Source organism: Corvus moneduloides, chromosome Z (assembly GCF_009650955.1).
Source record: "Corvus moneduloides isolate bCorMon1 chromosome Z, bCorMon1.pri, whole genome shotgun sequence".
In the NCBI taxonomy this organism is placed as follows: Eukaryota; Metazoa; Chordata; class Aves; order Passeriformes; family Corvidae; genus Corvus; species Corvus moneduloides.
This window is the reverse complement of record NC_045511.1, coordinates 29,564,488-29,575,585: the sequence shown is the minus strand read 5'-3', so window position 1 is coordinate 29,575,585 and position 11,098 is coordinate 29,564,488. Positions and strand designations below refer to the sequence as shown.

Below are 11,098 nucleotides of genomic sequence, written 5' to 3'. Positions count from 1 at the left end.
ACGGGCTAAGTTAATGCTTTATGGAATGTTTTATGTTGGTTGAATGCTGCTCTTTTGCCAAAGTTCTCTGATTTTCTAAAGTTGCCAGTGAAGGTTTTTTTTGTTGTTTTGATCTCTTGCAAGTATCTTATCAGTATTTCTCTCACTTATTTAACTCAGAGTACATAAACAAGTTTAAGTCCTTTGAAGTGTCTCATTGAGCGAGGTTTTTGGGGCCTCACATTTTAATTGCAGCAGTGAGCAGGATACTCTTGAGATGACATGGGGTATTTTATACAGCAGTAACTGCTCGCCACAGAATAAAGAAGAAATAAATTTTCAGTCAAAACTGGTATTTTCGATCAGCAAAGCAATGGAATCCTGCATAGAAACTGATCTGCTCTCCACTGACAGACTTGCTAAAAATTTATAAAGCTTGTCCAGCCCTATAGAGAGGGAAGGGGGCTGAGGAAAATTAGCACCATCCGCAGGTACTTGAGGAGAAGACAAGAGCGTTGGTAAAAGAAAACCAAAAAACCTTAGTAAACAAAAAGGCCTAGGAGCCATATAGGTGGAGGTTGGACTCAGAAATACATGCTGCCGAGCTGAAAGAGCTGATTCAGCTGCAAATTGCCTCGGAGGCTGAAACAGCAGGCCTCAGGGCGGAGCAAGAATTGAATGCCGGGAAGCAGCTAGCCCAAAACCTGAGAAACCAGTTAAACACGCTTGTCTAGAGCCAAAGAGCTTCAGAGTTGCAAGTTAATACTGCTGGGGCAGGCCTGCAACCAGTGCTTCCCAGACTCGAGGAACAACTGGGCCTCCCTGCCTGGAACATCACCGCCACAGCCCCTGGGCGGGCCTTAATGCGTCAAAGTCAAACCCCTCCCCTCACACTAAACTCCGCCCGCCCCAAAAAAATAAGGAGGTGGGGCTCGCCGAAGATGATGTCACCTCCCTCCACTCACTGGAGGAGAGGTTTGATTCAGCAAAGCCAATCCTCTTCCCTCCTCCTCACCCCAAGCCCTGCCCACTGATAAAGAAGAATTTTGCTTATCAGGAGCCACAGTCCAAAGTACAGGTGCGTCACCTTGCAACAGAATTGGTTGAGTTACACGGGAAAATTAATAATAATGCCAAAGAAAGTGAAATGGAGAATGTTTTGAGAATTTCGCTAATGGGGGGAATGAAATAAAGCTTTTCAAGGAGAAAGCACGTGGGAAAAAGTCCTGGTCTTCTGCCCAGAGAACAAACTATTGTGTCAAAAGTTTGGACCCATTGGAGAGGGGAGAATCCACCTCTATCCCCACTCCAAAATGTACTAAAATTACTGGAGAGTGTGGGAAGCAGCTGACCTCCAGGCAGTGCACAAGAAACAGCTGACCTTCTTCTGTGTTACTGTTAGTTATTTCAAAATTTAAGGATCAAGACTGAGAAAACAAAATCTTGGCACCACCTCCAAAAAGTGAGTTGGGAGAAGGTGCTGAATTCAAATATCCTAAAAGGCTCTCTGGAAATAAAATAGGAAATACATGGAGATTCAGTATCCCTGTATTCTCAATGATGCTTTGCAAACTGCTCCTGCAGTGCCTCCTTCTGGCGGCAGTGGGTATTGATCCTTGTCTGCCACCGGAGGCTGGAGGCCGAACTGCTGCTGCTAGAGAATCTGTAACCTTTACGGGAAAAATTATTTTATCATCATGCAAGTTTGTTGTTTTGGTCTCACTAATAACCCTGAATGTTCAAGTATATCCTCACCAGTGTATGTCGAGATGTGGAATAAAGACCCACTTAACCAGAAGTGGAAAGGACTTTTGATCTCATCGCTGTGAGATCTACAGCTGGAGACTCCTAAATTATGTGATTAGAGTCAGCTCTGGACACAGGGAATTGTATTGGACAGTACAGTAAACGTAACTCCACTGCAGATAAAGCCACAATGGAATCAGAAACTCTAAAATGAAAAACATTAAGTGGTTTATCTTTTGTGCTCATTTCCAGAGCAATGTCCCCAGTACAGCAGCACGTTTGTTTGTTCCTGAATTAGTCAACCATCCTAGCAGGACCTTGTACCTAATGATTGTAATAGCAAGTATGGCTTCAAATGCCAGAGGGGTAAGAGAACAAGAAAGAAAAGAGAGCAATGTGCTTTTTCCTGAGGACCACTCTAACATCACACGCATAGAACAAATACTACCTGACCCTTGGAAAAGAAATTTTGGTTTATGGACTTCAGTTCAAATTTGCAAAATAGGATGCAACAGAATGTGTAGATCTGACAAAAAAACCATTTTACGTAAAACTGAAAAGGTCCCAAAAGGATGGCTGGCTATTCTAACTTAAGTTTGACTGCAGGGTGCTAAGAATCCTCATCAGTTTTGTTAAGGTGCTAGATAGTTTAAATAAGATAACTTTTGCCAAATAAGTTTTATTAGTGATTGCCGCATTTTTTATGTCTTCTAAATTTCTTTTTACAGACTTTTATTGCTGGTTAGATTAAAGGATCACCAAAACTTTCTATGGCAGAGAACAAAAGAATACCAAGTGGGTAGTTCCTCCCTGTGAAGAGGGTCCAAGTGGGACTGAATTTTCTCCTTCTAGAGGTGTTTCATGGAAAGATGAAGTGGTGACAGGACTGAAGAATTGCTGTTCTTCACTGCAAGCGTTTACATGTTTTTGTCTTGATAAGGTTTTTTAATATGTTTTATGTAAGTTTGTTGCAAGCAGTATTTTAAATTTTTTGTATTTTTTCTCTGGTTGCCGCAATGGGTAGAGAAGGTTCCACCCTAAATTTACCTTAGGCAAATTTGTATACCTCTTCCCATCTCCTCAGAGCAAAGCATAAAATTACTACACCAAGGCAAGTGTAGTAATTTTACTTACTTTTAATTTAACTTACTTTTAATTTAACTTACTTCCAGGTAAGTCCCAGAATCCTGCTAACTACATGTAGTAACGGTAGGTGATGTGTAGAGCATGATTGTGCAGAAGGGCATGTGGAACTGTTGGTGGCCCCTGGAAGCAGGGAGAAAAGGGGCTGACAGAGGAGCAGAGCTGGCAGCTGGAAACCTCTCTCCAGCTATAGACAAAGAAGGCATAAGAGCTGATAAAAGACAAGAAGAAAGATTTTGGGTTTGAGAACCACTGAAGGGTATGGTAAAGTTGGAAAGGTATTTGGTCTGAACCCAGGACTTTGACTGAAATGATATCCTGAGGAGGTTGAAACCTCTTGAGTTTTGTTGTATCTTTGCCCCCCACCCCTGAGGCAATCCAGACTATTATGTAGTACAATTTTTACAGAATATAATTTTCTCATGGTGCCCACTGAGAGGAAAAATCCTTTTTCCCTGGGTACAGGAAACCTGGCTGGTGGGAGAGATAAAGGTGGTAATCTGGGACATGTATATTTGTCTGAGCTAGGACAATTCCTGAACCTGTAAGATTATGGACCCCAGAAGGCAAGGCAGTCTAACAATTGAAAATTGGCCAATCCTTAGAGTTTGTATTTTTTTGACAAGAAGTGCAATGCATTGCAATATCATTAAGAAATACACAGTCTTGAATGGAACTTGCCATGCTATTTGGAGCTCAGCTTACAAGTCCAGCAAGTATCAAAAATAGTTTTATAAAATTGTCTAATGTTTGAAATGTTATTAATAAATAAGTAAAGAGTATGTAAAATACTAGACCTCACCAAAGAAGAGTGCTATCTCAAGAAACACAAAGGAAATCACCGAACAATCTGCTGGACTCTTTGGTGACTGCAGCTGAAAAAGTGGTTTCATGAACTCTTCCTGCCACTGGATTCTGGGTTGTATCACACCTTGCCTGCAATTTTAGAGACTCACGGGGTGGGGAACAACAACTTGCACAGAGCACAGTTTTTGTTTTAACTAGATTCAGACTTCTGATTATTGAAATAGCAATTGTCAGTTATATAATTTCCTGTATACTTTCCTCTTCTTTCCTTTTTCCTCTCTCTGCTAGGTTAGGATTCCACTACTGCCATGAGAGGAAAGGTACTGTTACTGTGATCCCGATCAATGTCTTGAGCCACGGGGTAGTGTGAGAGACTGGAAGGCTTGCCAGCTCAAAATATTTCAGGTGTTTTTATGTGGGAGAAGGGGCAGATCAGGCTTTGCTCTGGTGAGCCGATGCCCTGCTCCACACACCCCACTGCCCCAGGCCTGTATCCCAGCCCAGCAGTGGCTGCCAATCCCTGGCACACCCGAGGCAACACTCCACACCTCTGCCTGGAGCCCCTAATCCAGCTCCTAAATGGCCAAGTGACTGGAAGCCCCATGTGGGGGAAGGCCCCAGGAAAGCCAAAGGGTGTTTAACTCAGGATATGTGGCAACCACATGTCTTGACCCTATGTCCCCTGGGAATTTCTATCAGCTGAACACCACTGGAACCAGGAGTGGTAGTAGCTATACTAGTTCTTTTCTGTAATTCTCTCTTCCTCTTTATTTTTCTAATTCCCTCCTCTCAGATTTTTGTGTAACTTAAAATCTAACAGGATTGGAGTTTGTTAACTTGCCAGTAAAGGTTTTTTGTTGTTTTGACCTCTTGAGAATATCTTGTCAGTATTTCTCCCATTTGTCTAACTCAATGTACTTGAAAAACCATAAGCCTATTTAAGTGTCTCATCATGTTGGTTTTTGGGGCCTTACACTTGTACATCCAGCAACGCTGTACATCTAGAAATCTTGGAAGTTTTTACCCTGTGGAGATACTAGGCAGTGCAGGAGCTCCAAGCCTCAGGCCTGTAAATATGACAATATTTCAAATACAACAGTGTTCTCAGCAACATGTACAGAAGTCTTCTTAAATTGAATAGTATTTTCTGATTAACGCATTTTTTTAAGATTAGTCATAGAACTATCAGAGGAGACTTATAGGGCATGAGTATTGAAAAAGGACGTTGGCATATGTCACTGGCTGCCTAATTGGTTGAAGAGGTAGATAGGATTGCATCAATACAAGAAGACATCTAGATTGTTGGCTGACAGCTTAAATCATATAGACCAAGCCTTTAACTTTTGGTTCTCAAAATTAAAACCTGAGCAGCTTTTGAAAGAGCTTGCTAAAACACAGAGGTTGGCCGATTCCTGTTCATGTATTTTTATTTTTTTTAATTAAGAAATGTCTGCTATATTTGTATGAATATTTTGTGATGTATAATTATGGCATTTTGTTTTTAGAAAATCTGTGGGCCATTACTTTTTTCATACAATTTATTGAATAGATTCTAGATTACATTATTTAATTAGATTAGAATGGTCAAGCTTGCAGAATTTGTTCCAATCACATATTAATTTTTGTATTTATTCTATTTAAAGCTTTAGAATATTTCAGTTGGAAGGGACCGATGATGATCAACTAGTCCAACCTCCAGATTAGGCTCCTTTTATGGTCTGAGTACAAAAATTGGCACCTCTGGGTCCAGTTATGTCTTTCAAAAGTCGAGGCCTAGGACAGATACTTCAAAGGTGCAATTCCTGCAGTCTTTTTCTTGCTGCCAATCACAAAGAGAATTTCAGATGACTTTACAGAAAAAGGTTGTTCTGCTGTGATTTTCCGAAACACAGTGAAATAGATCCCTCTCTGGGTGCCTGTTCCCTTCTCTGCCTCACATGACAGCCAGATCAGGCCCATTGTCAGCAGGAGGGATGTGCAAATGGGGGATATCCTGGGGAAAGCTAGCCAGCATGGAGCACTGCTATTGTGATGCCAAAATTCTGGTGGGGAGAAAGGTTCTTGTGTCTCATTTTGCAAGCTTTGAAATCCATTCACAGTCTAATGTTCTGTCAACAGTGCTTCATGATGAGAATTCTGAAGTCCTTTCAAAGAAGCTTTGCCTGAAAGAGAACAGGTCTGGCTTGCAGTGCATCATTGCTCGGCAGGCCTTAGGAAATCACTTTGTTGGCTGTTACCCACCTACTGCCTGAAAATGTGAAAGACTGAAGCTTTGACAGCTGTGACAGTGCCCCAAAGAGAAGTCAATTAGGGACAAAATAATGAGAATTATTGTGGTGTTGGCAGGTCAGGTACCAGGTGGGTGAAAAAAGGACCTTAAGCCATCTGTAAATAGCTTAACTGAGAATCAGGAAGGGGAAGGTGCAAAGAAGGGAAGAGGTAGAAACATCGAAGGAATGAGAGGACTATGTACAGAAGTTGAAAGTAGCAAAAAAAAAAAAAAAAAAGAGTAATTGGATAAAATACTGAAAAAATTAAGCAAGGCTTCTCCTGGTGCTGAATGGTGCATTGGGGGATGCTGTTGGCAGCTTTGGGTGCCCATCCCAAAGCCATCACCTGTTTTTCCTGACAGGTCCAGGCAGCCTTTTTGACAGTGTTCTTCTGCAGGGCACACAATCAATCATAAGCCTTTGAATAGTTTGTTTTCAAAACGAAGAGAGTGATGTCAAGTTTGTTGTAGAAGTTTTCCCTGGGGAACACAAAATGCATTTTGAATCCAGTTGGAAAACATAGTTGTCCATTGCTTGAAAAAATCCCCAAGGAGATTTGTGGTACTTCACTGAATTCTCCTACCACTGTGCAAAGATTTCATTAAAAATAAAAAAAAAAAACCCCGCTTTTTATTTTAAATGTATTAATTAGACCTCTAAGTACTTGCAAGCATAGACTCTACTGCTATCAGGATCACCTGTCAGCAGGAAAATATATCTAAAGAATCACCTTCTGAAGGGAATGCCATACATTTTAAAGCAGTTTTGTTAGTTTGTTTGCTTATGTAGAGCAAGAAGAAATGTGCAACCTGAAGCCCAATTAGACTTCATTTACTTAGGGTGGGGATAAAAGACCTATGCATTAGTGTAAAAATGAGTGTAACAAAGGTTGGTATCACAGGGTTTTGGAGCATGCTTGGGTGCCAGCCAGGACCGACACAGAAGGTGGCCTTCAACATGCTATGTTGGTCCAAGTGCCCCAGGGCTGGACATCCCATTGTGATGTCACACTTGCTGTCACCTCGAAATGACCTGTGATGTCTCTAGGGTTAGACTGTGACCTCACATCCCTTGGGGCTTTCATTCAGGCACAGAGGGAACCTGACTGAGGCTGGCTCAGGTCTGATTTCCTGCCATGTGTGTCCACAGGATCTGGAGGATTGAGCACAGGGACAGCAAGGGATCAAGGTTTCTCCGTTTTGTTGCACTGTGTGAGACACTTTGGTAGTGCCAGTGATGGGGAGCAGCTTCTCAGGACTCCTTGAATTACCATGGAGAACAGACAGAGCCATGGGAACAGAGTGGAGCTGCCCCATTTGCCATGATAAGCAAGAGGGTGTCGCTTATGTGATACCCTGTGGCCATGAATTCTGCATGGGCTGCATCCTGCGTTGGGCAGAGAAGAAACCAGAGTGCCCACTCTGCAGAAGACTGATAGAGTCTGTCAGGTTTTCTCTGCAGGAACAAAAATACCTAGAGTGTGTCATCACACCCCAGGGAGAATCACCAGAGACCAGCAGCCAGGCACAAAGATCTCTTGGCCTTCTGGATGGAAACAGCTGCCAGCGCCCTGGAGCAGTTCCTCTGCAAGGGACACCCTCCCCAGCTGAGCAGGGGCCTGCAGGGACAGAGGCCGTGGGTAGCCTCCTGCCCAAGGTCTGGGCAGAACTTTTCCAAGAAGAAGAACATGTTCTTGACCCCATGCTGTCCTGGCTGCGCCAGAGGCTAGAGGCAATATATGGGTCCCAGTGGTGGCTGGCAGTGAGAGCAGAGAACAGCATCTTGTACACTCTGTGCCTCTGCGGTCCAGATGGGGAGGTCATGGTCCAGATGCTGCAGCCTCTCCTGGAGGAATACACAGAACAGCTGGTTGATGGCACTGTCAATTTCATTGTGGACCAATGCAGTGAGGAGGCCCAAAGGCTGCTGCACTCCCACACTGCTGGGAAGCAGGACAACAGCCCTGAGGCCATTTCCCGCTTCACCAGCTCCCAGGGAGAGGCTGCCACCTGGCATCCAACCCCTGCCAGCAGCCCTGATGGCTCTGACATGGAGGACCAACCCAGCACGTCAGAAGTTGCCCTCTGTGCCCTCCGCATCCTCCAGCCACCTGTGCAAATTGGTACAGAGCAGGTGCAGCTCCAGAAAGAGCATGGGGACGCAGTGGTGGCAAGTTCCTCTGGCCAGGGCAGCAGCCACAGTCCCTCTGTGCCTTGTCAGGACTGGGAACACTCGCACAGGGGGCCCTGGCACCCCACAGAAAGGAGGGCCCCCAGCCTCCAGGGTTCTCCATGGAGTACAGATAGGCCAACAGAGAGACGGTGGAGCTGCCCCATCTGCAATGATGCTCAAGAGGATGCTGCTTATGCGATGCCCTGTGGTCACCAGTTCTGCCTGGGATGCATCATGCATTGGACAGACAGGAAACCAGCATGCCCAGTCTGCAGCAGAACGATTTTGATCGTCAAGTTTTCTGTGCGCGAAGAAGATGACTATCTACAGTGTCTTGTCACATCCTCCGGAGAGTTGCCAGAGACTTGCAGCCAGGCAGGAAGAGCTCCCAGTCCCTTGGACAAAACCAGCCTCCATTGTCCCATGCCATCCCTGCCATCTTATCCACAGGAGACATTTTCCCCAGCTGAGCAGGGGACCATGAGGCCAGAAGCTGTGGGGGGCCTCCTGCCTGAGGTGTGGGCAGAACTTTTCCAAGGTCAAAAGCATCTCCTAGACCCCATGCTGCCCTGGCTGTGTCAAAGACTGGAAGCAATATATGGGTCCCAGTGGTGGCTGGCAAAGAATGCAGAGGGACGCATCCTGCAGGCCCTGTGCCTCTGTGGGCTGGATGGAAAGGTGTTGTTCCAGATGCTGCAGCCTGACCTTGAGGGATATACAGCACCACTGGTCTATGGCCTTATTAATATCATTGTGCACAGATGCAGCATGGAGGCCCAGAGGCTACTGCAGTCCCACACTGCTAGGGAGAAGGACCATGACTCTGCAGCCAGCTCCACTAGCTCCCGAGGGAAAAATCCTGCCTCCCCTACAAGCAGCCCTGAAGGTTCTGATATGGAGGACCAAGCCAGCACGTCACAAGCTGCCTTCTGCACGGATACTGACTGTCCCCCATCTGTGTCCTTGTCTGCAGAGCAGATACAGGCCCAGGAGGAGCTGAGGGAGGTGGAAGAGACAGATTCTACCCAAGGCAGCAAATGCAGACCCTCTGCTTCCATCCAAGGCAGGAACTTCTCACATAGGGGATCCCGGCACTCCCGGAAGAGGAGGGCCCCCGGCCACCAGAACTCTCCCAGCCCTGCAAGAGGCCACTCCAGTGGTGGCACAATCAAGGCTCCAGCAAGTCTTTATCCAAAAGACAGGAAATAAATTGTTATTTCCCTGACACAGTCACTGGGTACTGCTTTGTCTCCCTTCAACTGGGGCCTGTCCCTGATCCCATGACCCTCCATAATCCAAAGACCCACGGAGTCCCAGGACCCTGTTGATGGTACCTCCTCCTGCAGGAAATCCTGCTGCAGCCATGACAGGTGAAGAGGTTCTGAATGAAAAGGGAGCAGTGCATTTACACAGGAGAATTGTTGGGGTCTCCTCCCCTCGCCATGTAGCCCTGGGAGAGGGGCCCTGAGGGGAGGCACGGGTTTCCCTGCCCCTGGTCAGCCTCGTTCCCCATTGGTTGGTTCGTGTTTCCCTGCGCGGGCAAGGACCCTCAACCCAGACTGTGAGGGTTCCTGGGCAGAGCCCCGGCCATGCAGCTGGAGAAATAAACATCTCTGAAACATCTACCAAGAATCTGTCCATATATATTTCTTTTCCACGGGACTCCTGGTTTGATATATGCGTGTTACAGTAATCCCCGCTGTAACAGAGAATGTGCCAAATAAAGGCACATGCACAGATGGAATAACATGCTGCTCCATGCAATGCCTTTCTCTGTGGCCAAGGGAACAGGAAAGATGCTGTGGTCCCTTGGTGGGAGGGGTTTCTGGCCAAACAGGCTGGCAGGATGGTTGCTGCCTGCCAGTCATGACAGGCCATGTGACTGAAAGGACGGTGTCCCTTCCAGGGTACAAGGCACTGGGGCTTCAGAGTACAGCTTCTCTAAATCCAAACACAAATTTGTAGGGATAACCAGAGTTCTGTGGCTGGTCACAGAACTCAGAGCAGATTGGCTCTGGCAGAAGAAAACAGTGGCCTTGATGCTGCTTGTAGAGCTACACTTGCATGAAGAAATGGGCTTCCAAGAAGATGTGCCTTATCTGACCCCTTGGCTAGTCCTCAGTCGGGAAGGGTCTGGCTGATGGAGTGATTCTTCCTCCCTTCCTTACTTCCTCTCTCCTTCCCTCCCTCCATTTCTCTCCCCTTCCCTCTCTCTCCCATTCCCCTCTCACTTCCTTCCTTCCTGTCTCTCTTCCTCCCTCTCTTTTCCACTTTTTCTTCCCCGTCTCTCTTCTGCCTTTCTGTCTCACTGAAGAGAACAATTGATGGGACAGCACATCCCAGCAAGACCAGGATCTTGGTCTTCCTGGAGTAGAAAGAAGGTTGTCCCTTAGTCTGGAGGGACAACTATAGGTCCTTGTGTCTAAGGGATCAGGCTCCATTGCTGGTGTTTTTTAGGAACACCAATACAACAGCTGGCCAGGACCACCAGCTTCCAGAAGCATGGCAGACATGGTAAGTGGAGAGGGACCTGGCATTGTGGGCAAGTGCCAGTGGCAGTGGATGGGAAAGTGTGGTGGTTTAATCCAAGTCATCAACCAAGCACCACACAGCCACTCAAGTACTCCACTACCAGGGACAGTGGAGAAAGAACTGTAAGAATAGAAGTTACAAAATTTCTGGGTTGACGTAAGGACAGGTAATAGGTAAAGCAAAAGCTGCACACAGAGGGAAAACAAAACAAGGAATTAATTCATTGCTTCCCATGGGCAGGCAGGTGTCCAGCCATTCCCAGGAAAGCAGAACTCCATCATGCATAACTGTTACTGGGGAAGTCCAACACAACAACTCTGCATGTCCTCCCAGTCCTCCTTCCTCACTCTGCTTTACATGCTGAGCATGATGCCATTTTGCAGTTACTGCATCAAAATTCATCCATTCCATCTTTGCTTCCTCTGTGTAACTGAGTGTTCCTGATCACC

The 11,098-nt window shown here is 46.0% G+C and overlaps 1 long non-coding RNA gene across 1 annotated transcript; it reads left to right on the top strand.

The window, feature by feature from the left end:
* Positions 1 to 763: 763 nt before the first annotated feature.
* Positions 764 to 4,541, top strand: LOC116438510. The gene is made up of 2 exons (XR_004237786.1): positions 764 to 1,057; positions 2,454 to 4,541. It is a non-coding gene; the product is annotated as an uncharacterized LOC116438510 (long non-coding RNA).
* Positions 4,542 to 11,098: the final 6,557 nt, after the last annotated feature.